Source organism: Stegodyphus dumicola, chromosome 1 (genome assembly GCF_044657685.1).
Source record: "Stegodyphus dumicola isolate Sdum_Otavi_A_Nest chromosome 1, ASM4465768v1".
Taxonomy (NCBI): Eukaryota; Metazoa; Arthropoda; class Arachnida; order Araneae; family Eresidae; genus Stegodyphus; species Stegodyphus dumicola.
The window spans coordinates 227,212,064-227,237,698 of NC_140768.1; the positions used below are offsets into that span (position 1 = coordinate 227,212,064).

The following is a 25,635-nucleotide window of genomic DNA, read 5'->3' on the forward strand; positions in this document are numbered from 1 at the left end:
TATTTAAATCACGCTTAATCCTTTCTGGAATTTTTTCGAGGAAATAAGCGTTTAAGATTTACTTCGTAATTTTTAATACAGATATTTTGAGTTTTTATGTATTTTTGCCTTTTCGCGAAGTGAAAACTGAATTAATTGAATGAGAAATACTGAATCGTCTGTGAAAAACTGTTTCTTTTTTTTTTTTTGTTTTGTTTGCTTAATTTCTTTTATACATCATTCTAGTTTTATTATAGTATTTGAATAGAACATGTGGCAACGATTAGATAATTCTATTCTTTAAATGATATAAATTTTGTGCATTATGAGTTACAATATGAACGAAATATATAAGTTAACTGTTATATAATTGTTGGATTAAATAACAGCTAACTTAGTTTCCGTTATAAAATTATTATATAAGTTAACTGTTATTTAATTATTAATAATGTTAAGTGAATCTAGCGCCAGAGTGTCGCTATGGTAAACAAATACTAGAGTGAATTTTAAAGAATGCATTTATTCTATTGTAGTTTATGCGATGTCGGTGAAGTAGATTTAATTCAATCCAATAAGTTTGAATGAAATGCAAGAAAAATGAGTATAATTTAATATTCCAATTTAATATTGCAATACAAGGAAGTCATGTGGTGTACACATCAGATTTTTTTAGTTCAGCGTGAGTTCGGAGTATTGAGAGATCTCTGTGAGAGCATCGCTTTTTAGATGAGTTTTGAATTGCGCTGTGTTAATATTCTTAGTAGTCTGAATTGTAACTACTGATTGCACTCTCTGCACGAGTATTTTGTGGAAAGTTCCAGAATTGTAAAGTGTTTTTTCTTTGGTAAAAATATATTTTATCAACTATCATCGGTTCTGTGTGCATTCAGTCCAACACGAATCCGTACGTACGCAACAATATTATATTTGAAAATACTAGAGTCATATTCTGAAATTTTGGAAAAAATATGATATTCGTGAAATGTAGAAAATCTTGTAAAATTCTCTAAAATGGTTATGAAATTTGGTGTTGTGGTAAAATTACTGTCTTGCCTATCAGATTTAAACAATTGACAGGTGCAACATTTAAAAAACTATATTTTTGGAGACATAGAAAACTTATGTTGTTTGATTTTAGAATTTCAGAGGAGAATTATATTTCATAGAAAAACTTGTAGAGTTACAAAAAATGAAGCCTCAGCAATCTTAGGTAAAAGTAATTCATTTGTAATTGTAATACAATACTGAAATGCGAATTAAAATCACATTCTACAGAAGAACGTCAGAGCATCTTAGCTGAAATCCGTGCTTAATGATGCCAATATAATAGTGTACCAATCATCAAGAGAAACAATTTTATATGTGCTATATAGGATGTGAAAGGTTTTTTTTTTCCTTTCATAATTAAATTTACTAGATGAAATGGATTCAATTACAAGCAGGTCAAAGTTCCTCTTGCAGAACTATGAGTGTTTATATTGATGTGAGGCGATTCAAACCAGTTCTCTCATTGTGGAAATGTTGGCTAATATGTTTGAAGTCAGCAATGTGTTTGGAAAAGTGTAGACATTCCTTGAATAAAAACGGAAAAGTTTAAACTTTCTGTAAGTATCTGACTAGTTTTATGATTTCATATTTATAACTTTATACTCAGTGTTTTGAAGGCTTAAAAGTCAACTTTAGGCATCAATTGATTGGCTTTGGCATCAATTGTACCAGGAAACAATTGATTCTGGAAAAAAGGATCTGGTTCATTTTTCTGTCAAAATAGCCTCCTGAGACAATGAGCCGTATAAAAAAGACAACTACAAGGAATCTTCAAATATGTTTTCGAACTCTTTAAAGCAAACGAAAGTAAAATATAATCATTTTTCTATATATTTGGAATCAGTGTGTATTATCAAAAGTTTGATATGCCAGAGAAGCAATATTTCGAGATTCAAACTGACACAGGCATGGAAAAAGTGTTTGATAAGCTCGATTTGTTAACATTTTATATATATCTTTATTCAAATATCTCAAAAGTGTACTTCCATTCATTTTACTTTTGCTAGCCCATATTTCTATGATTGGCATTTAATGTATAAATTTATAATCGCTTAGTTTATAGCGCAAATCTGAATTTTTGCTTTTGTTACGTATTTTTACAAAGTGTGCCGAAATTTTCGGTTCCCGAATTGTGTGAAAAATTTTTATATTATCCTAAACACAAAAAGACTGGAGGACAATTTTTAGATTATCCTAGACACAAAAGGACTGAGGACAACTCTGTTTCAGATTATTCTAGTAACGGAATGCAAACTGTGGTAAACACAAAAATAAATTTTTCATGACCCGTATACGTAAACATTTACTGCTTCAGAGAATTTTTGTTTAGAGTGTTTTCTTATGAACCCACATTTACTCCTAATGGAAAGTAACAATTTCATATTTAGAAAACACTTCAACAACCTGTTGTCTTCTTTCAGAGTAATGCTTCTGAGCATTGTATCATTCACTTATTTTTATTACTTTTTTAATGAAATATTAAGTTCTGTAGAGACATTAGGTATATTTTTGGAAGCAGGAAAGATGAAAAATAGCAAACGCCTTCGCCGGGAATCGAACCACGGACCTCTGGAATACCTGCCCAGCGTGCAGAACCACTACGCCACGAAGGCACGCTAGGAAAATGGGAGAATTAAACTTATAGTTCTTCCCAATATAATCTGTGACGTATTTTGTATGTTTTATCACCAACTTCTACTGCAAGTAAATATTTGAACATAAAGTAAGAGAAATAAGACTTTCTTAAAGAAAGCTTTCTCAAATATAAGTTTTCGCCAGTATCTTTCTATTTGAAAGTCTCTTTGTCTCAATCCATTTCCGCTCAGATGAATATTTCTTTATGACAGACAATATATGAAAAGCCAAAAGATATATCCATTTTATAAGATTTGTAACCGATTTTGTCGGTTCGATCGATTGATTGACGATTTTGACTAGATGTGGGAAATTTGGAGGGGATTTGTCTCATCTAACCTCTGTGTGCGGCCAGGCTGAAATTCCAGACCATTACATAACAGCATGTCCACTCACAGAGACATTACACATGCGACTGCCATTTGATGATGCACCATTAATGTGCTTCTTCAGTAAGCAACCTGCTCTAATCAGAAAACTTAGACTTATAATGGAAAAACTGCAAGGTTTGGGGCAGGACCTTTGTCATGTCAACCTAGTGTACTACAGATTTCTGCCTACTCTTCAGTACTAACTGCCTTATTCCTGTCTCGTTGTAAGGTACTAATGATCTTGTGCGGCATGTTAGTGTGCTGTTTAGTGTGTGCATGATAGAACCTTGTACATGAACACTCTGAAATAACTTCCACAGCAACTATATATGTAATGCTATAAAAACTATAAATGCACCAGGGTAACTCATGTGTGTTTATTTATTTATATTTATATGTATGTATGTATCATTGTAATACTGGTCTATAACCAAGAGTAATATGTTTAATTATTACTATGGAATATTTATATACGTGCAACAACGAACGCCATGTGTAAAACAAACATTATTGTAACAATATATTCCTAGTGTTTAAACCTAGGTGCACATAAAATGCACCACGATAAAGTTTAATTATTAGTGTATAATATTTGTGTAACAGCCGCAGTGTGTGCATCAGTATACAACTATTGTATTGTGTAAAATGTTTAAATATCAGTTTAAAATGCTTAAATTTCAATATACAGCACCAACAAAAGTTTCGATTAAGCTCCTGACGCCGTGCTTCTGGGGCGCCAAAAAGTCCTCGCGTTATACATTTGCGGATTTCGGACGATACCCAAATGATCTTATGTGTGTATTGTTACTAAAATGATCTTATATAAGCCGTCCGGGTGTTCGGACCCGCTCTCACCTATCACCTGCATTTAGGGGGCTCCAGATGAAAGTAATCAAACAAGTGTCTTCTTAGTCCCAATATAAGTAAAACGCATCTTGCGAACACATAAAAAGTAACATGTGACAGCATAAAGCAGAAAACACGTTATTACCAGACATTGAAAAGTATTCGGAAGTTAACTACCTGGTTTGCTTTTGTCATTAAATATTCTATAATGAACTTATGCATCTCTAAAACATTCGGATTCTTTAGTAACAATTAACACAGCTTCTAGCCTTCACTTCCATTTGTCACTATTTACTAATATTTAAACTACTATATTACGTAACTGACTATATGAACCACTCTATGTTCGTCCAAAATTATGGCTTTGTTCCTTCTTCTTTATTTTGCGAAAAGTTTTGCATCATCATTAATAACACCTTTATATTGGCAGCTTTTTAAGAATAGTGTTTTACTAAATTTAACTTGTGGCAGATTCTCAATAAGACTGTAAGCGACTTAACGCTTTGTCTAAGAATGAAAACAGATACGTAGAAATGGAATAAAAGGCCCTTTTATTTAAAACTAAGAAAGTTGAACAAAAGGCATACCTGGTGCTTAAGAGAATTCAAAGAAGAATTTGAAATTTAAAACTAAATCTAAATGTGTACACAGAGTAATTTAAATGCAAAAGTTGGCTCTTAAGGTTACACTGGAGTGTAAGCACTGGCAAAAGTAAAGCAACACCGAACACTTATCTGAGAACAGCAGAAGCGGCCTTCAGCACGCAGAACATGCTTCATCTAAACAACTTAAACCCGCACTTAAATATGCGTGAGCTAATTTGTATTCTGGTAGGAAAACGGAAAGTCAGAAGTAACAGTACAAGTTCAGAACATAAAATAACTGGTTAATTAACATCAATAAACCTCACAAGTTAATATTATTACATAACATCGAATCATTTGTTAAGTGCACGAATAATTTCTCAGGAAGGTATATTTTTATCTATTACAGTTTTTCAATATATTAAAAGTAGTTTGTATGCCGAATTTTTTTAATCCACTTATAGGTTATTCAGCTATGGGAAGGAGAGACTCAGATTATGTACTATGCTTAGTCAGGAATGAAATTAAAATATAATTGTGTCGTTTTTATTTCACTGACCTCTTCAATTTTACATTAAATCATCTTTTCATTGCAGAAAGAATAAAAAAAAAAAAGAAAAGAAAATTATTTCTAAAAGCAAAATGAGCTCTGAAAAATGGTGAGTAAAATCTAAATTTATCAATTACAGGTGCTGTAAATTTATCAGTTACAGGTGTTCTAAATTTATCAATTACTGTTGTTCTAAATTTATCAATTTCAGGTGTTATAAATTTACTGCTAACAGGTCAAGTTGCATGATCGAATGAATTATCGACCACAAAATGTTTCCTAATAGCTTTACGTTTGAAATTTCCAAAAGGAAAAAAACTAAATTACGTGAAAAATAGTTTGAAAATATTTTTCTTCTCAAGTGCATGTGACAATATTTTCAGCAAAAATAATATTTCTACCAACAGTTTTATTGAATTTGTTTTAAATAGCAAGCAAGAAATCGTTTTTTTGTTTGTTTGTTTTTAAAACTTTACCTTAAATGGTAAAAATATATTTTTATTACATTGAAATAAAAAAAAACCTATAATGTTTTCATATCTTTTTAATTGCTCTAGTAATAGCAATGCGTTTTATTTTAATAAATATTAACGTTCGTTTGTGATTAAGATTTTCCGCTGGCCCTTTTTTCACCCTAAAAACTGAGTAGAAAAAAATAATAAAAATAATCCTATGTTATTGAAAGAAACGTTGTTCAAAGTAAAAAGTAATTAAGTTGCAATTCTATAGTTACATTAATTTTTTTTTTATTTCCTATTTTCTGTCTTTCGATAGCAATTTATTTAGAATTTTCATTTATTTTTTATAAGTCTTATTTATTTTTTGTATCGGTTTAATTTTTGTAGATCTTAGATTCTACACTAAGTTTCTTAGTAAATTTCCAAGAAATACGAGAAGAAAAATAAATTTCACTGTATAACAAATATTAATAGGAAACCAAATAATGATGAGGGATATTGAAATTTCAGCGCGCGAAAGAATTAAAAATAACCTGCCATTAATTTATGTCTTATTGTTCAATAGAATTTCCTTTATAACTAGAAAATGTATTTGGAAATAATTAATTAAGGTAATTTAGAATAATATCTTGAATTTTCTTTCAAAAATTTTGAAACTGTATTACGTTTCATTATTTATATTTTTTTCTGAAACTGGTCTTGCAGAAAATCTCTTTTAGATAACACATATGAATATCCATTATTTCGGGGTGCTAGAGGAAATTTTCAGACCAGTTATAAGAAATTAGTGTTAATATTAGTTTACTAGACAAGTGATTAACAATTAATACCCTGAAATATAGGATATCAGCAGAAAACATTATGGCAAAAACATTGCGGATGTAAACGTCGCGGAGAAAGTAAAACAAAGGGAAAAGGACATAATAAAAAACATCTTGGCAGGAGAGCAAGCAATAAAAAACATCGCAGTTCTAAAACATTCGTGGTAGAAAATAAGGCGGTGCAAATATTTCGCAGTTTTAAAACATCGTGGTATAAAATATCGCGGTAAAAAAAAAAAAAAGCACCTGCAAATCATGGCATGGTGATAGCATTACTGACATGCACTTTCTGAACTACAAAAGTTTTAAGCAAAATTTTCGCGTAATTGTTTGTGAGCACAAGAAGTGAGTAATATTCTTTCTTTTACATTTCATATTTTTCTATCAACTAATAAATTTTTACTTAAAATGAAAAATAAAACTTAAGCTTTAAAAATTTGGATATTAGTAAAAAATTAATGCTATGCTTAGCAGTTGAGAGAATTTTATGCTTAAGTTGCTAACAATTTAATATCTTTTGTAAAGACGTAGCAAATTTTTCATGAAAAATAGTTTGAAAATATTTTTCTTCTCAAGTGCATGTGACAATATTTTCAGCAAAAATAATATTTTTACCAACAATTTTATTGAATTTGTTTTAAATAGCAAGCAAGAAATCTTTTTTTGTTTGTTTATTTTTAAAACTTAGTATAAAAAAGACTGGAAGGAAGAATATGAGTAAGTTCAAAATTATATTAACTTAGCTACATACGTAGCTATTCATAGTTATTCTACAACATAGCTATTCTATATGTAGCATTAATTCTACTAATTCCAAACTTTTAAAAAAAATTAAGATTTCTTTTAAAAACTTATTAATTAACACAAATATATGAAATACAGAGGTAAAATATTGCATATTTCTTCTTCTGCTTACATTATAAGGTATTTCTCCCACTTCCCTAGCGTGCCTTCGTGGTGTAACGGTAGCACCCTGGGCCGGTATTTCAGAGGTCCGTGGTTCGATTCCCGGCGAAGGCGGTTGCATATTTTTCATCTTTTCTGCTTCCAATTAATCTAATGACTCTACAACATATCATTACTCGAAAATTCACTCTAAAGTTTTCCAGTCAGAAAACGTATATCAACGATGTTGTCATCATGCAATGACTTACAGGTTCTTCATTTTTTCCACGCTATACCATGGTATTTTAAGATTTACTAAGCTTTCTCACCGCTTTATTTTCGACCAGAATGTTTTGGAGCCACAATGCTTTCGTACTGCGATGTTTTCTCCTTGCGTTCTTTCTTCTCACGATGTTTTGAATGACAACGTTTTGCTCTTATGTTTGTTTTCTCTGTGACCTTTTCACCTGTAACGGAAATATAGGAAGAGTTATTCGGCATGAAGTAGGTCATTTGCCAAGCTGATATCCTTTTGCGTATATACAATAATTTTTGCTGAACACAGAACCCTGTGTACAAGCATAGGATAAATTAAGCTTACGTCATTGAATACAATGTTTTTACGCTTAGTTTTTTCAATAAATGCTGAATGAAGTTATTCAAAAAGGAAAACAAGGATTTATAACTAACGCTAAGTAGAAGGATTAGTTTCAGAAAATCCCGTTAATCTTATTCTTTCCAACATTTATATGCAATAATTTGAATTTAAGTTATATATAAAAGAGATTTTTGAGTTTGGGCTTGGTTATTTTGGTGATATCTTATGAAAGAAATAGATGTAGCAAACAATTTTTAAGTTATAAATTATAATACCCAGGAATTTAATTTTGGTTTTTAAAATATTTTTATTTTCCTATTCTACTTTCTGATCTTCTACTAAATCCGATTTCAGTATTTTGATACATCGAAAACAAGTTTTTATTTGCTTGTTTTCTCATAGTAAATTTTGTAAAGTTTCTAAATAAAATATGATTTCTTTTCTACTTTTTCAATTTCTTGCTTTTTATGTGTATTGTAATAGTTACCTTTTATTTAGAAATTCAGTTATTTGAAAGCGATCACCTATATTACTGACAGAATTTTCTCATCTTTTATTACTCATGAAGTTTGAAAGTTTTTTTCTTACCATGATACGAAACACTTTTTTATTGAAAGCAGTCACTGTAATCTAGCTATCATTTTTTTTTTTTTTTCTTCTCTTTTACTGCGCACAAAATGCAGCAAAATTCCAGTAATATGGTGTACGAATTAAAAGCTTATGCAGTTTACTTTTATCATCTGAAGAAACAAAGCACGACAGAATATGATCGGGTTTCTAAAAAGTTGCAGGAATTGATTTAATTGAAGTAATGTTAAACAGAGGTAAATTAATTGAAACCAATAATTACTAAACACTAGAATTTCAAATCGACAAAGAACAATCTGTTGAAAAGAATGCCCGGATTAAAATAATGAGGCTATGGTATGAGCTTGTCAGACCACTTCTTAATAGCAGTAGGAAATTAATAATTCACAAATATTATATACCAAAAATATCCGTTCATCTAGAAATACTGTTCAGTACTTATGAAATCTGCCATGAACAATGAGGTGCCAAAGATAAAGAAATCATTAAAATTGGAAAGCTGAGTCTGCCATGTTAAAGTGCTGGTTACAATTATTTTGCAAGGTATGTGGACTAACTTAGCATTACAAAATGTGTGGTAGAAAATTCCACAGTAGAGCATTCGGATGTCCCATATATGTATGATTATTGTAAGCCGGGCGATCTGGAAAGTCAAGAAAGACTTCTGACATAACAAAGAGTTTTCTCGAAAACGTTCAGCACAGAAAACGACCCATATCAAGAACAAAAACAACGTAAGTGCGACAAATAGCAAAATGCTGCCCGACAATAATCAAGCCATTTATTTGAATCGAAAGATAACTAAAAATGACCACTTGTCGTCGGCAGTTGACTTCACCAGTGATAAAGTGAAATATGAAGGACGTATATCTCTCCAATATGACGTTGGACATTGATGATTCAATGGAGCTTTTTAGGCGCATGAATTCTTCTGTCATCCGACCTGAGAGGAAACAATGTTTATCGCTGATACACTTTCAACCAACCATTCCAGGCTTCTCAGCGGCTAGACTTCAAAATGTGTTGCTGTTCATGTCTAAAGGTTTGTGACAAACGATGTTACGGAGGCTGAAAGTAGGGTGCAGCTTCTGCCATTTGTTCTGCAATGGTACTTCGTGACACTATATATCTAGAATTTGTGGGAAAATGGTTCTGAATAGCAAAAACAAAGCTATCGACATATTTATGGCAGTTTTTACTCTTGTGGCAAACTTACAAGAAGTCCACTTCTAGACCTGAAGCTGCGCTTATTACAGTTATGAACGTATCTTTGTAATCACTGGTAATAGTGGTGGCGGTTTGAAGCATCACCCTGAGTCTCATACTAGTCTAACTGCAAAAATTACCAGTTTGTTTCCCTGAAATTATTGATTCAGCTTTACTCAAACTTTCTCAGTTGGTGGAACCGTATTCGGATGGGTCTTCTGTCTATGCTCATTGGTTAATGAAAGAAACAATGCCACATAAGCACTTCGAATTAATTTTAATTCGAAGTGCTTATGTGCATAGTCTGACAGCATAGTATGTAAGATCTTAGTTTAAACTAAGCTATTATGATTTGGACTTCTACTTTAACTTCTTTTCTCCCTATTCCCCACCACAATGCAAATTAGTTGTGTACATAGTTAAACTGAGGTTTTTGAATCTTGAAAGATTCCCTGGATATAGCGTAGGGTGCTTAGTTTCTACCAGATCTAAAGTATAACCTTATAAGTATACTTTGGTTGTATTTTTGAGTGCATGTTTATTGTGCACTTTAGTCCCAGTCTGAGTGGTTTTCGGTTCCGCATTTTCTTATATCTGCAGTCCTGATTAAAAGGTTTTGCATGTTAAATTAGAAGATTTGTGGGCCTATACTTCTAAGTGCAGGAATTTTTTAACATATACTGTGCATTAAAAATATGAATTCATTAATTTAAATAAAATGCTACATTCAAACGAAATATATATAAAAAATATTTATAGTCATAACTCTATTTTAAATATAATATGAACAAAAGTTGCATTAATGAAGTTCAGATGATTTTCAATGCATTTCGAACTAATTATTATCAGCGTTTAAGATATGATTTAATTCTTGGAAATTTTTTTCATCTTTCTTAAATACCCTTTAAATATATTACTGAATTTCCATATTTCAATCGCTACGTTTTTTCATCTCCGCTTCCGCTGCAAACAAAAGCGTTGTGCTCAACATGTTTATTGAATTTTTTATTCATATCGCTTAAATTTAAACTCAGTAATACCTTGCAAATGAATGCAAATATTTATACAGCGGGAACAAAAGTATTTGAGAAAATTCATGAGCTCTATTAAGAAAGCCTATTATGCATTTATTTATTTACACGAATGATAATTTTTAAGACACTTATTCGACAAAAAGTAACGATAAATGAAATAAAATTTTAATTTACATGCAAAATTAGTGATATAAGCTGCAACATTTTTGAAAATGTTGATGGTACAATAAAACATATCCATATTGAGTTTATATTATATCTGTATGGACTCGTGTCTAACTCATTATTCAGGAAAACACGAAAAAAAAATGGAATAATATATTTCTCGTTATGAGATGTATTCTTATATACACATTTATTACAAAGCAAATTGCCCGGATAAATAATACAAACTGGGGATATTCTTCGTTTGAATGCCAGTTTAAACATTCTATTTAGGCACATATAATGAATACTTTACGTTACATTGTTATAATTCTTTTGTTAGCTTGTTGCAGTTTCATTGCAGTTTCGAAATTGTTGGTTCTGTTCAGCGTTTCCTGAAGACGTATAAGTTAATGCGTATTGTATAGGAATTTCAGACTATAAAAGTCCTGTAATATTAACCACACTTTCCGCGTTCTAATAACTATGCACTAGAACTCCAGTTATTTAGAATTTCGAGCATCTAGATCTCATATTTTTATTTCTGGACCAATGAAAATTAAATTAGATGTTAACCTCCTTTCTTTGATCCTTACTTTGAAATGCAATTTACTTATAAAGAATAATTTAGTTTTAAACTTACCAGTTTTTTTTGTTCAGTTACTTATCTTTTCTATCTTCCCTCATTTCCACTTCCTACAGAAAGCTATTTCAATTTCGCGTATTATGCAAAGTATGCTAATAAAATACCATTTAAGCTGGTGTCTGAGTTATTTCAGACAGAGTATGTTCTGCTCTTCGGCCACGTTGCTTCGTCAATTTAAGCTTGCTGTTTTAAAGCCGAGCATATTAATTGCCAGTTTGTGTATGGAGGGAAGAGCCAACTCGCGTTAATTATCTCTGTGTATCTTCAGCTGACTTTTTAGTTTTAATTTTATATTTCTATTTTGAGTTGCAGCCGAAAGTATTGGCTAAGTGTGTAAGCACCAGGAGTGTCGTCCGTAAATTCCATCTTGAGTTAAATAAAAGGGTTTGTACACCCTTCTCCCGTCTTGTCATTGATACAGTTTGAAGCAAATAGTCGCTTCTCAGCTCAAGTAAGTATATAGCCAGAAAAATAGGGTTAATTTATTTAAAATCTTACCATCTTTTAATATTTTTTATTTATTTTGTAGAGATATTAGATTATTTTGAAGCAAGAGGCAGGAAAAATGAGCAATGACCTCGCCGGAACTCGAACCTCGGACTTCTCGAATACGCGCCGAGCGTGCTGACCATTCTACTACGAAGGTTTGCTAAGAAAGTTGGAGAAATACCTTATAATTTAAATGTTAAAATAAAGTCATATATTTCAGTATGCATATTTTTTAAAAATATGCTTGTATTTATTTATAAGAATATGTGTATGTAGACTGGTCAGTAAAATTTTCAGCAATTTATATAAATTTGTTGTATGTTCTCTTGTTTGACGAAATTAAAAAAATCCTTCTAGTTCTTTAATTTTAGTCCTAAAACGTTATGTGTTAAGTTTTAAAACTATAAATGAAAATTAATTTCTTTTCTTTATTTTAATTGGAATATGCTAGATGTTTGCGGAGATTTAAAGAACAACCTTGTTTTTTTAAATTTTATCGAATAAGTGGGTTTTATATTTTACTACTGTAAATGGCAACACTTTTCAACTATTTAATCCCTGTTGAAACAAAATATAATGAAAGAATAAACATGTTTCTCCTTTCTCCTTTAATACGTATTTAGCCTACGGAGGGTAAGACAATCCGATAAACAGATTTATCTAACAGCCGAATGAGTTATGTTCGTAGTTAGTTCGTGTATGTAGAGTTCAGGTTTGCTAATTGCGTAGTTTATAGACTCAGACTAAGATTCTTTTGGGTTAACCAATAAAATAATATATATTAGTTAATATGTACCTAAATAATTTGTTACAAGAGTAAAAATTCTTTTTTGTTAGCTGCGAAGTTTGTAGTAAATTTTTTCACCCAAGTCATGATTAAGGAAATTTTCATGTGAATAATTTAAATGTCGTACACAAAATACTAATTTCCATTCATTTTATTTTAAGCTGCACTCTGCAATCCACCCCTTAACTGAGTGGGTCACGAAACCGTACAGTGACAATGCATGTAAGCAGGATGACAAGGGCACGCTGCACAAGGGCACGGCATGCGGTCCGTAAGAACGTGATATATTTCTTACCACCCACCCCAGACGAAACAGGCCACACAAATCTATATTCACCTCAGAGATGGAAACGGCGATAAAATCCTAGACGTATCTGAGCATTTCCTGACCTCTGAAAGCAGTGACCCCTCATGAAGACCTGGACACCCTTACTAATTAGATGACTACCTGCCTCTAGCAGCCCTCCGCCTTCTTGAAATCATTCTAGGTCGTACTAGAAGGACCCCAAGTCCTGTTTGGCTTTTCAGGTGATGTATGAGACGTGTGGTTAAAAGAAGAAAGCAAAATAAAAAACTGACGACTCTCTTTTTTAAAGTCAATCGATGTGTCAGTTTTGGTGATATCAGTGGTAATTCCTCTTTCTGTGATTAGGCTTTGGAACTGGAATGACAAAGGTTAGGAAGCTGTATGGATGATTCTTGGCTTACTGGAAAGAAAATCATTGCAATTACAGCTGTCTGTCGATGGGTACGGTAGCTTAGATTCGTCACGTAATCATGCCTGCGAAAAAGAAGGAAACTAAAATTGTGATAATTTTCTAACACTATTGGTGTTCCCATAGTGTTAGAAAAATGCACAAATCACTTTTTTACACTATAAATCTTTATTTCCAGTATAGCTGCATCCATTAAGCAGACGAAATCATTCTTTAAGAATCAGATACGTGATACGACAAATAAAAATCTGATGTGGACACCACATCATTTTTTTGCACAGCCTAATTATACACATTTTTGGCTGCAATTCATTTGAATTTATTTCCTCGAATTATTCTAACTTGAATAATTCATTCCTCAAGGCAAGTTGAAAATGACATCAAAAATTGCAAATTTTGAAATTAAATACTTGGGACAATTTTTGTCGTGCGGGGAATCAAACTTTAAAAGCAAGCTATCAACTGAATTTACCTATAGATACCTTTTTAAACTTAAACGCATTTCCCCCTCACTCAATCACCTCAAGTTTAAAAGTACATTTAATTGGTCACAATTTCTGTCTGATATAAAAAATTAAAAAAAAAAACTTTTTACTATTACAAAAATAGATAAAGCAAATAATAACTTTAGCATTATATGAAAACAATTCCACGCAGCAATTATTCATAAAGAACTTTTCAACGCAACTACTTATCAATTAGCAAACCTTGCAGAAGCATCTATAATAAACAGAATTAAAACTTTTCATAAAAAACTAAATATCTCTTTAAATCCAAGCTACAACAGATTGACTAACCTCTATGCACTTCCCAAATTCCATAAAACACCATTAAAATTCAGATTTATAGCAAATGGAACTAATAACTAGAAGAAAAAATGTAGACTATTATCTTTATATTCAACTTAAAAAAATTGTAAAATTATTTTCAGAAATTCTAACACTAATCATAACTATTGCTGGATCATCCATAACAACACTCCTGTCATTAATGCCATTCAAACAATTGACATACAAAACATTAACTGCTATGAATTTGAAAACTTATATACCTCACTTCCTTTAGAAGAAATTTATACCAGTCTACTTAGATCTGCCTAAACTCTTCTCTACTATACTCACGATTATGAATCTTAGTAAATGGAAAACCTACCTAAAATGCACACTTTTTCATAACTACATTAAATTTCAAAATCAACTTTTTAAACAAGTCAGAGGACTTCCAATGGGCTCCCATTCCAGTTCTTCGATCTGTAATTTCTTTTTAGTTTTTCAAAGAATTTAACTTCCAAAAAAATTTACAACAGCAAGAATTAAATTACTACAAGCACACTTACAGCTATATAGATGATCTTATTGAATTTAATAATTTTAATAAGATTGAATACTCCGAGATTTATCCAGAATCCTTACACTTAATAAAACTAATAATTCGCAAAATAACATTGACTATCTCGATCTTCAAATCATTAACTACAAAAAAATTTTACTGTTTGACAAAACAAGAAACTTCAGTTTCAATACTAAAAAATTAATAAATTGGACTTCCAAATCTCCAAAAAAGTTATTAGTAATACAATAATAAATCAAATACAACGTATTAAAAATATTTGCACAGATACGATAGATCTACAACGCGAAATTTTGCTCCTTATTAAAATTCTGAAAAATAATGTAATACCTAATCAATTTATTTACCATTGTCTTAAAAGAGCAGGTGTTAAATACTCATTCTAAATCATTTATCTGATAGGGATATGATAATTTGTTCCTAAACCTGAGAATGCGGTATAAGTTGGATGACTATCAGTTGGAGGATTTGTACATAGTGTAATTACAAAATTATATATAATGTAAAAAGCTAACTGTTTTCAGACTTTTCTTATGCTGTTACTAAAAAAATGAGCCTATTTCATAATCTTTAGTCTGTCAAATAGCTCGTTGACAGTGAAAATTACTTTTTTCCTTTTCTTAATTTCTTCCTCATTACGACACGACAATTAGGCAGAAATTAATTAATTTCCATTCACTAGTATTTTCAAAAAATTTTAACAAACGTTTTCACTCACATAAGAACACCGCAACAAACGTCGCTCAAGCATTCCTAGTCCCTCCCATGTCCCATAAATTACTTCTCACAAGTTTCGCCGCCTGAAATAATTCAAAGTATCCCCGCTGCCGATAACGGAATTTCACACACACCCCTTCTGAGTAAGACACCGAAGAAAACACTTTACCGACATCCCCACTAGAAAGAATGTAAGTTAATTAATGCATTTTATAGCCTTTTATATCTTCATGTACATTTAAAATTTTTTTTCTTATTATAATTTTTCAATTTTTATTATTTGATTATTTTTTGCAAAGATAGCATTATGTTTCTTAATTTTCTAATGTTTATTTCAATTACTTTGAGTTCTATTTTCATAATTCCAATTAAGATTACCACTGTTTAATTTTTATACAAATAGTTTTGAATTAACATGCATAAAAGAGAAGGTGTCGGGGGACCTTTACTCAAGTATTTTATAAATTTTACTACATAAACTGCCTTTCACTCAAAATTTATAAAGAATCTTGTATTAGCGAAAATGCTTAATTCAGAATGAGTTCTTTGGTTCTAAATCCCATCACTTCACGGAACTACAATTTTGGCCTACTAATTTTCGATTAATAGCGATAATTACTTGCTTTTAATTTAATTTCTTTTTCAAAGTTTGAAATTTTGTTATTCATGATTTAATTCAAGTCCCCGTAAAACATTTTTAATAATTTACATTCATGTTACTTTAAAACATGAATGTAAACACTTGTTTAATTCATGTTACTTTAAAACATGAATAAATTTAATTCATGTTACTTTAAAACATGAATTAAATTTTCGGAATTAAACTTCCTACATATGGGTTCACACTTTTTTGATACTTCTACTAAATTTATATTAGGAGATAATATAATCAATATTTCTCTAAAAGACTTCTAAAATTGGAAGTATATGACCAACGACTGCAAAAAATAAAGGCTGAGTAAGGACTTTTAAACCGAGTTATATATATTTATGTCATGATATGAATGATTTGAAACTTGGCAGTGGCGGTAGATACGTAGCCAAGTTACTTGGCAAGGAAGACATGTCCGGATGGATCCAAAATAATTTTATTATTGAAGAAAGCATTTCGGGATTCCCAATATTTGGTTCACGTACTGAGGGGGCGTCTTACGTGCCTTACATTTTTGTTAGCTTAGCACATATTCAATGAACAAAGAACTCAGCAGCAAAGCGTCTGGGCAAGAGGAAAGCACAAGCAGAGGTGAAAGAGTTTTGGAGTACTAATGCAGCGGAAGAAGGGAGGGAGACGAAAAGTTTCAGTTCTAGTTAAAACAGCTTAAAAGGGAGGTGCACAACTAGATGTTATGACAGTCCCATATACAAAATTTCAACTTTTCACGGCTAATCATTTTTCAATTGGGTGAGATACATACATACATAAGTACGTACAGACGTCACGAAAAAAATTCATACGCATAAACAAATGCATTCGAAAGTGGTCAAAATGGGCATTTTCGTTGAAATATGTTACAGGAAAATTTTTCGCGATTACAGTACAGTACTTCCTTTACTTCGCACAAGGAAGTAAAGTGAGAAAAGAATAATCAAAGTTTTACCTCAGTTATTCTGCTGCTATCTAAGCAAAAAATATCATTATTTTAATCTTGGAAACGATGGTTATCTAATTAATGAATGGTTAGAATCTAATACAGAACTGTGATTTCTTAAGAATTTTTATTAGGGATAATTTCATTTTTCTGACACGGCGGAATCACTAACTACTATATTATAATAATAATGGTAATGATTGGCAAATTTATAATGGTATATGATTTCTAAATGGTCGTCGAAATTTCAAGCATCAAAATGATCTTGTTATTTAAAATAGCATGAAGGCAAATCAGTGTTAGCTGGAAAAGCGATTTTATGCAGCCTCCCAGAATATATATTAGATAACCCACATTTATGCACCTGTTAACGTTATGGAATTATTCTGTTCTTGCTGAATAGCTGAACTGATGTACATAATAATAATGCTTTTTTTTCCCTAAACCTATAATATGTAAATTAATAATGACATGATGCAGTATAAAAAAATGTCATAAACCTATCAAAGTAGAAAACAATGTAATATGATGCAGCAGCTATTCTTTTTAAGAGGTCGAGTTATAACTAAAATTACAAAAACTATAACAAAGAATGTTAATATACCACAGCGATTAAAGAGAATTCATAAAGTTTAAAGTACAAAGTAAAGTAAAAGTCATATATGGCAAAGCAATGGTTCTGCACATCCGATAATCCGGAATTACTGATATCACTTACATTACCTTCGGTGTACTAGGATTTCATTTGACTGTATTCGGAAAGTTTCGATAGTTCCGTTACGTCAGCTGTTTAAATAGCTTTGAAAAGCTTGATCTTCTCAATATATCTAAAACTTCGCAAATATAGACTTTTGGATATTTGTAGAGCGCATTTTACAATCTTTAAATTCTCATACTGGAAGCATTATTGTATCATACCTTCCGTCACAGTTAACGATCTTAATTCAATCTCTAAGTCAAGGATTATTTTTTAGAACGTTAAAGGCAAATATCATAATTAGTTGGAACAAAATTCCTTAATTTAGACTGTAACATTTATTTAATAAATAAACACAATTTTCAGGCTGCTGTTGCTGGAGATTCGTAAGCAACACGACATTACAAAATGCTTGATGAAAATTGTGACTAAATGCCATTAAGTAAAACTAAATCGAAAAGAAAATACAGATTATCTACTACTCTGAACTGAGCAGTAACTCTGAATTATTGAATGCGTTGGAATCCATGGGTAGAAGAAAAAATGAGGGAGTGGACGACGACGAAGAAGGTTCAGCTAGGATCGCTTATCATCAGGCTGGTGTAAAGGTCTTAAATACATTTTGTAATAATTAAATAAACAACCGTAATATTAAAAAAAGTGATAAGCATTCATATTCTACGAACCATTTTAAAGGGAAATCTATGCAGCAGGTAAGGAACTTTATTTGAAACCATTTTATGCTTGGCAATAATGAGAAATTTAAAGCAAAAAAGAAAAAAAAAAAAAAATATTAATAAATTTATTTACTAAAAATTTGGCTTATTAAATATATTTATAGAAACTACTCTACTCGATTTTTTTCAGCGTAGGATTAGGATTACGTTCCTCTATAATGGTCTGATGGGAAAGGAAATATTAAGCCGTTATTTGAGGTGAGTATATCTTCGAATATCAAAAATTGAAGATATTGAAATTGAAGATATATCATGCATATATCTTCGAAACTACAAATGTTACAATCAGTCTAAATACATCATTAGATAGATGAAGGAGCACCTTATGAAACATACACACACCCACCAAAAAAATTAAATTTGACAAATGGTATATGCATAGTAACGCATTAAAAATAGTGAAATTTAGTGAAGTCAAAGCTGCGTGCGCTTGCGCGACCCGTGTTTCGTCTGCAAGGTCGTCTGGTAGACAGTCGCGCATAGACAATTAGTGTGTTCGGAGTGATGTTTACTGTTATCCGTTTTGTTTCACCAAAGTAGTAGCATTGCGATTCATGGAAATTTGAAGAGTGTAGTAGACTGTGTAATAATAGAATTTACTGTTAAACAGCGTAAGAGAATACAGGATTGAGAAGCAGGCGATATTTGTATGGTTGATGTAACTGTTACTGGACAGTCAAGATTTATTCTAGCATCCGTATATATTCATCCAACTGCTAATTCAGGAGATTTGAAGATTTTCTTGTTTAGTGCATCAATGAAATATTCTCAGACTGCTTTATTAATCTATGAAGAGTTTATTGCAGATATAGATATTCCTACTATTATGATTGGAGATTTCAATGTAGACATCAAACGAAATCCAAAATCAGTTTGATTTTACGAAACATCATTTTAATCTCTATACGGTGGCAAGCATTATCCAAGTACACTTGGCAGTTCATTTATAGATTTAAAATTATATAATAATATTTATAGCTCGGAAGTAGGCTAAATATTTTGAAACAATCATATATTGCGCTGTATAATAATGGCAAGAGAAGTGGAATGCGTATTATCAGTTAGTCTAAATATTTTAACATCATAAGGAACTTACAAATCACAAATAAACAACAAATTATCTGAATTTTTTCACTGTTCTGAGTAGAACCGAAAATATTTCCTGTTTCAGTCACCAGAATTCTAACGATAGGCGAGGAAGTATTAAACAGTAATTTTAAAATCCTGGTCAAAAATTTAAAAGTTTATGGTATAGGTCTGTATGATAGGTACTTGTATATTACGTCCTCTAGATTGAGGTATCAATGCACCCAGTCTTCTCTGCGTGTGATGGTCATAGAATGTTAGCAAACAACACATAAGAAAGATGTCAGATTTTATGATACCTTGATACGTAGTAGGTTGTTATACTGTGTTTATACTGAGCTAGGCGGTACTGCTCAGTAACCTGAGGTAATCCCGTTGCAGGCCTTGATATGAAGAATTCCTTATTTAGGTCTCGAATCCAGTTAACGTGAGAGTGGAAGAAAGATTTCATGAAAGGAAGAAGCATGCATTTATATACTGGCCTCTGAAGGTGAGAAACGAGCAGATAATTATCTTGTACGAAGAGGCTGTATTTTGAAAACTTGCGTGATGCTACGGCAGGTTTTTGAATGAACTTATCGAGATGCCCCTCTTTGGCAAGGAAAGCAAAAGAAACAATGGGATAAAAGAGGCAGTGCATGAAGCATAGATACTGTCATTCAGAGGAAAGCTTTATCTCTTGAGAAATTTAGAGTTACTAAAATTCTGACACACCTGTCCTGAATGTGGTGGGGACGTATTTTTAAGACAGAATGATGTGTCTTCAATTCTATTCGTTCATATTTTGTTGCTAATATATGTAAATATATATATTAAAGAAGAATAAAGAAATACAAATTATATTACATACCTGTAAATATTTTATTTTATCTTACACTTTACAATATTTTTCCCACTTTGTTACGTATTTCACATTTTACTCACGGATTTATACATTTCTTTTGTTTTTATTTTTTTGTTTGCACATTTTTACTTCCTTGAAAAGAAAGTATTGAAATCGCGAAAAAATTCGGGTATCATATTTGAACGGACATCTCCATTTTGATCGTTCCCGAAACCATTTGGACGATTATTGTTTTTGCATAATGACTATATGTAGAGACAGACTGTGAATTACAAACTGAGTTTAAAATGGATTCAAACGAGATTTCTCAGTAACGTAGTCCTTACCCGGCTTTTATTTTCGCAATCGTTGGTCGTAGTGATAAACTTCTAATTATAGAAGTGTTTTAAAGCAGGAAAATATTCATATTTTGGCAATTTCATATTTAAAATACTCCCTTTACCTCATACAAAGAAATAAAAGGCTATATATTTGACGAAATCTAACTTTTAATTCGGTCTCCCAGTTCCTATACTTATATTTGGGAAAGCTTTATAGTCGTCATGAAAAAACTAAAATCATAAGAAGTTTGACTCCCTACGACGCAAATTAACGGGGATATTTAATTTCAAAATTTGCAAGTTTTGATGTCATTTTCAACTTTCCCACAGGAATTGGTAATTTATATATGAATAATTCGAGAAAATAAGTTTAAATGAAGTGCTTCAAAAATATATATAATTAAACAGGCCTTACATGAGGTCATGTGGTGATAACAGGCCAAACAACCTTAACCTTGGGCAAACAATCGCTCAGATAGTTAAACAATAATAAAACGTAGTAAAATTATCTTTTTCGAAGTATGAGATACTGGGGTTTTAGTGATTATTAGTTATAAATAATCTGGATAGAAAAAATTAGTTATTAAGTGTTATATGAAGAAACAATGTAAAATATTTGCTAATTCATTTCTTATAATTGTCTACATTTCTTATGACTTCTTTGTTGGATTCCCAGAATTAAGTAATAAAAACACTTGCAGTCTTCTTTATATTTAACATTTACTTTTCGTTTTTTTAATTATCTGGCGCTTTCATATAAATGTATATTTTTCTAGAAAAAAAAGCTGCTATCGCAGTTTTTGATTTAGTGTCAAGGAGCAAGACGTTTTGGTTACGCGGTATTTTTGTAAAAAATTATATTATCTTTCACATCATCGAATTGAAATTGTTATAAATCAAAGACAAGCATTAGTTGAAGAACGGGAGAAACACTGTTAGGGGTTAAAGGAAGAGTTAGAGGGGACGGATTAATCGACTAAAATCAGTATCAAACTAGTAAGGAAGGACTCCTCCCCCCCCAAAAAAATTATCATTTTTAGAAATGAGTCGCAGAGGACATATAAATCATTGTTTTAGCATTTTATACGTATGTAATAATTCGGGAGAACTGAAATGCGTATTTGCATATTATTATCATAAGTTTTTTTTTAATACTTGATTTAATTCTTCGTTATGTTACGTTTTGAAACATGAATTGTTGAAAATGCGATCTTGATATTGGATTTTTAATGATACAAAGACGACTTATCATTCGCACGGACTTTAATATATGTTTAGTATACTCTGACTAAATAAATACACGCTTCAAGAACATGGCTAAATAAATACACGCTTCAAGAACGTTAACTTGGGACAAAGAAGCTATCTTCCCAAATGATCAGATCAGATTGTCTCAGATCACATTTCTGCTTGATTGGATATGTTTACAAATTAAATTGTCGTATTTTTTCCTCGTAAAAACAATTCATAAGAGATGTAAGAGAAGCTTTGTATTCATAAAAGGTTATTGTAAATAGTGTTTTATAGCACAATGGCATCATCGGATCATTTTTTTCCCCAAAACGAGGTAGGAGATGCAGTTACAGTGATTGGGATCTATACACATTGATGGTAAGAAATATTTTGTGGTAAAATTTAGAGGTCGTTTTGGAGAACATTGATTTGGGAGACGTGGTTCCAACAAGATTGTATCACAGTCGCGCTGCTAACCTACTAGGTGCCTCCGTAATAAAGTGGTCACTGCTTGCGGCCTTAGCATTGGCCAACGCCTATCAATGTTGGCCCTTTAAAAAATATGTATTGCAAAAAAGAAAAAAAAAGTTTGGGAAAGGATAATTTTACAAAATGCAACTGTTAGTCGACTTATCAGAAATTGCAATAGATTATTTTTGTGGGATTATTTGAAGCAATGGACACTGCGAACAAACCTCGAATATCTTGAAACTTTATGAATAAATCTCCCCCCCCCCCAATGGCGGGCACTAGGCTTTGGTCACTACTAAGGCTGGAAGCTCTGGTTACTTTTTAATGCAGACACCTAATAGGTGGGCTACTGTTGGATCCGATGAAGTGGCTACTTTTGGTTCCTATGAAGACATAGACAATTAATGTTTATGTCTTCTCTGAGATTCTAATCTTTCTGTACTGCAATCAGAGTCACTAATCACTTTCCCGACTAGAAGAACATGGAACATCGAATTAGGATAAACATCGAACGATGCATTTGTGATGTAGGTTCGAGTTTTGCATACCGGCATCGAAAATAGGGTTCTCGAATTTACACGTGAGTACTAAGTCGAGGTGAACAATTACAATGTTTTATTCATAATGTCATAAAATCTACTTCCAAGCAATATAAAAAGTTATTCATGTTGTTCCAAGCTATTGGAATAAGTGAATATCGCGAGTCAAGCGAAATTTTGTTTTTTAGTGTATGTACAAGTTATGTTCACGCTATGCGTAATGCAGCTAGAAAAACAACAATATCTCTCTGGTAAACCACAGAAATATTATTGCTTCGTATTACTGAGTATTCGCTGGAGTATTTAAGTATATATGAGTATTGGCTGGAGCAGCAATCTGAGTTATTTATTTCTTGGAGCAGTAATTTGAGTTATTTCTTCAAGAATGTTTTCGTTTTATTCGTATACTAAAAAGCTTTTAGCTCATCCTGACGTTCAACATGTCTTTCTGTCTAAGATTGGCGTTAATTATTCATAATATTTTTTTTAATTAGCCATATGTAGCTCTTCCTATTACGTATACATTTATGAGCCATAGTATGGTTTTTAAAAATACTGTTTCTAATATTAATAAAAAAGTCCGAAATGTCATGAATGCTAATAATTATATTAAATGTACGGTAATATTCTAAAAAATAGTGATATGCGACACAGACAATATTAACAACAACAAAATTAAATGATATTTATTTAAATTCTTGAATATAAACAATGAATAATTTAACTGTATATTTAAAGATAAACATTAGCTTATTTATGTAAATTTTAAAACAAGAAGGATGGAATACTGCGAAATAATGCGATAATTACTAAAAATGTTCCAAACAGGGCTGATAGTAAAATTTCACCGTTCATTTGTTTGATTACAGGAGTGCCACGTAACTTCATCTGAACATAATTTAATTCATGAATTTCTTATTTCACGAAGTTACACTTGTGTAGATACACATATGTAGATACACATATGTAGATATGAAAAGGCAGTTTTTAAGGCAATAGATATTTTAGTAGCGATATATTTCACATCTTTCTATATGCATATACATCTTTCGCTCTTCTCAATTTTTTCCTTCTCTCTAAATATTCACTATTCTAGTTATGTAATGTATAACCTCAACAAACCATATATAATCTTTGTTTCTTTAGCTTTAGATAGACTGTGAATGAAAGCGGTAGAAAAAATGTGATAAATGTAATAATGGTTCAAAAAGATCAATATCTTAAAATAATAAATAATTTTCTTTAATATATACTAGTTAAAAGTTACTTTTATACAGAAAAATAATGTTTTGTCAAGTGGCCACCTCTACAAAAGTATAAGATTTACTATGGTCCAATTTCTTGCTTCAGTAATATTTTCATCGTTTTCTAAACAAAAGGATGTAAAATTCTCAACAAAAATTCATTTACTGAGCTATCAGCAAGAATATTGAATTCCTTACTTAATCAATAAAATGGTCACGGTCTTTTCTTGCTGTGTGGAGACTGAATTATTTAATTGATTCTATTTATTCACATATATTATTCATTTAAAGGATGTGCGCAGAAATATAATGTTAGATTCTGTAATATTAAATTTCAAAAACAATATAGACTTGAAATCGGTTATAAAGAATGGGTATACAATTATGAAAAAGATGCTAAAGTGATTTTAATCTGCCTTCATTCTCATTACATACACCGTGTTTACAAAAGACCCTATCCGTTCTTTATTTTCGAAGAGCCGTTTGTCGTATACTTATACTTCTAATTACAAAAATGTTAAAGTCTTGTTTCAGCATCTTTAAAATTAAAAATATTAATTTTGCAAAAATACGAAATACAAATTTGTATACTTTTTCCGGGTACCTATGCGTACCTTCAGGAACATTTCGTACTCGAGAGAGTGTCTAATAATTTGTTTTTTCAGTTATTTCCGCTAAAGTATTTAATATTTTCTAGGTAAAGCTATTTTAAATAGTTAGTTAACACTTAATAAATGGTAAGTAGGCTTGTACTTGCTTGAGTGTGCTATATTACCATCTGCCATCGTTAATATTATTAATAATTATTGGCAATTAAAACTTTTACCTCAAATTTTACCTCTTCTGTTTTTACAAATTTCAGGACATTACATTCTTATTTCAAATGCCTGTACTTGATTCAAAATGTAAATTTTATAAGGGTCGTACTTTATAAAAACCATCAAAAATAAAGTGTAAAATATATAAAGTATTATCTTTAAGTTATATCGGGTAAACTAACGATTTAAATTGTGCAGCATTGCTGATAAAAAGATTACGCCTATATGTGTAAGCACTGAACGTGTAGATGTCAAATTGAAGCAAGAAACCGCTGAATGTAGAGAATAAAAGGCGTAAAAGGTGTTTTTATGAAACAGTACCAGTCAACCCCGCACAGAAAAAAAAATACAAGGTTTAAAGGTTTAAAACAATAAATAAAGGAATTCATTTATTGAAAACTAATTTATTAATTGATTATGTTTTCATAAACAAGCTAATTCGAGAAGAATTTCATAACCTGATTTTCTTTAGTAAAACCAGAAAATCACTATATGTTGCAGAAAATTAAATATAAGGCAGAAAAAGTGTCTATAAATAGTTTCAGCATATATGGTAAAAATTCACTAAATACAAAATCTAATTTGTGGACCCCATAAATGAAATTC

General features: G+C 31.1%; 1 long non-coding RNA gene across 10 annotated transcripts in view; it reads left to right on the top strand.

Moving 5' to 3' along the window:
• LOC118200087 (uncharacterized) overlaps positions 1-25,635 on the top strand; it is a 730,533-nt gene that overhangs the window by 393,961 nt on the left and 310,937 nt on the right. For 7 of the 10 annotated variants that reach the window (XR_015039757.1, XR_015039770.1, XR_015039753.1 and 4 more), the window contains one exon: positions 5,059-5,121. The exons of 2 other annotated variants lie outside the window; for them this stretch is intronic. This is a non-coding gene — a long non-coding RNA (uncharacterized LOC118200087). Of the gene's footprint in view, positions 1-5,058; positions 5,122-12,829; positions 13,236-25,635 lie in introns of those variants that run through there. One more of the 10 variants, XR_015039769.1, reaches the window with a different exon arrangement.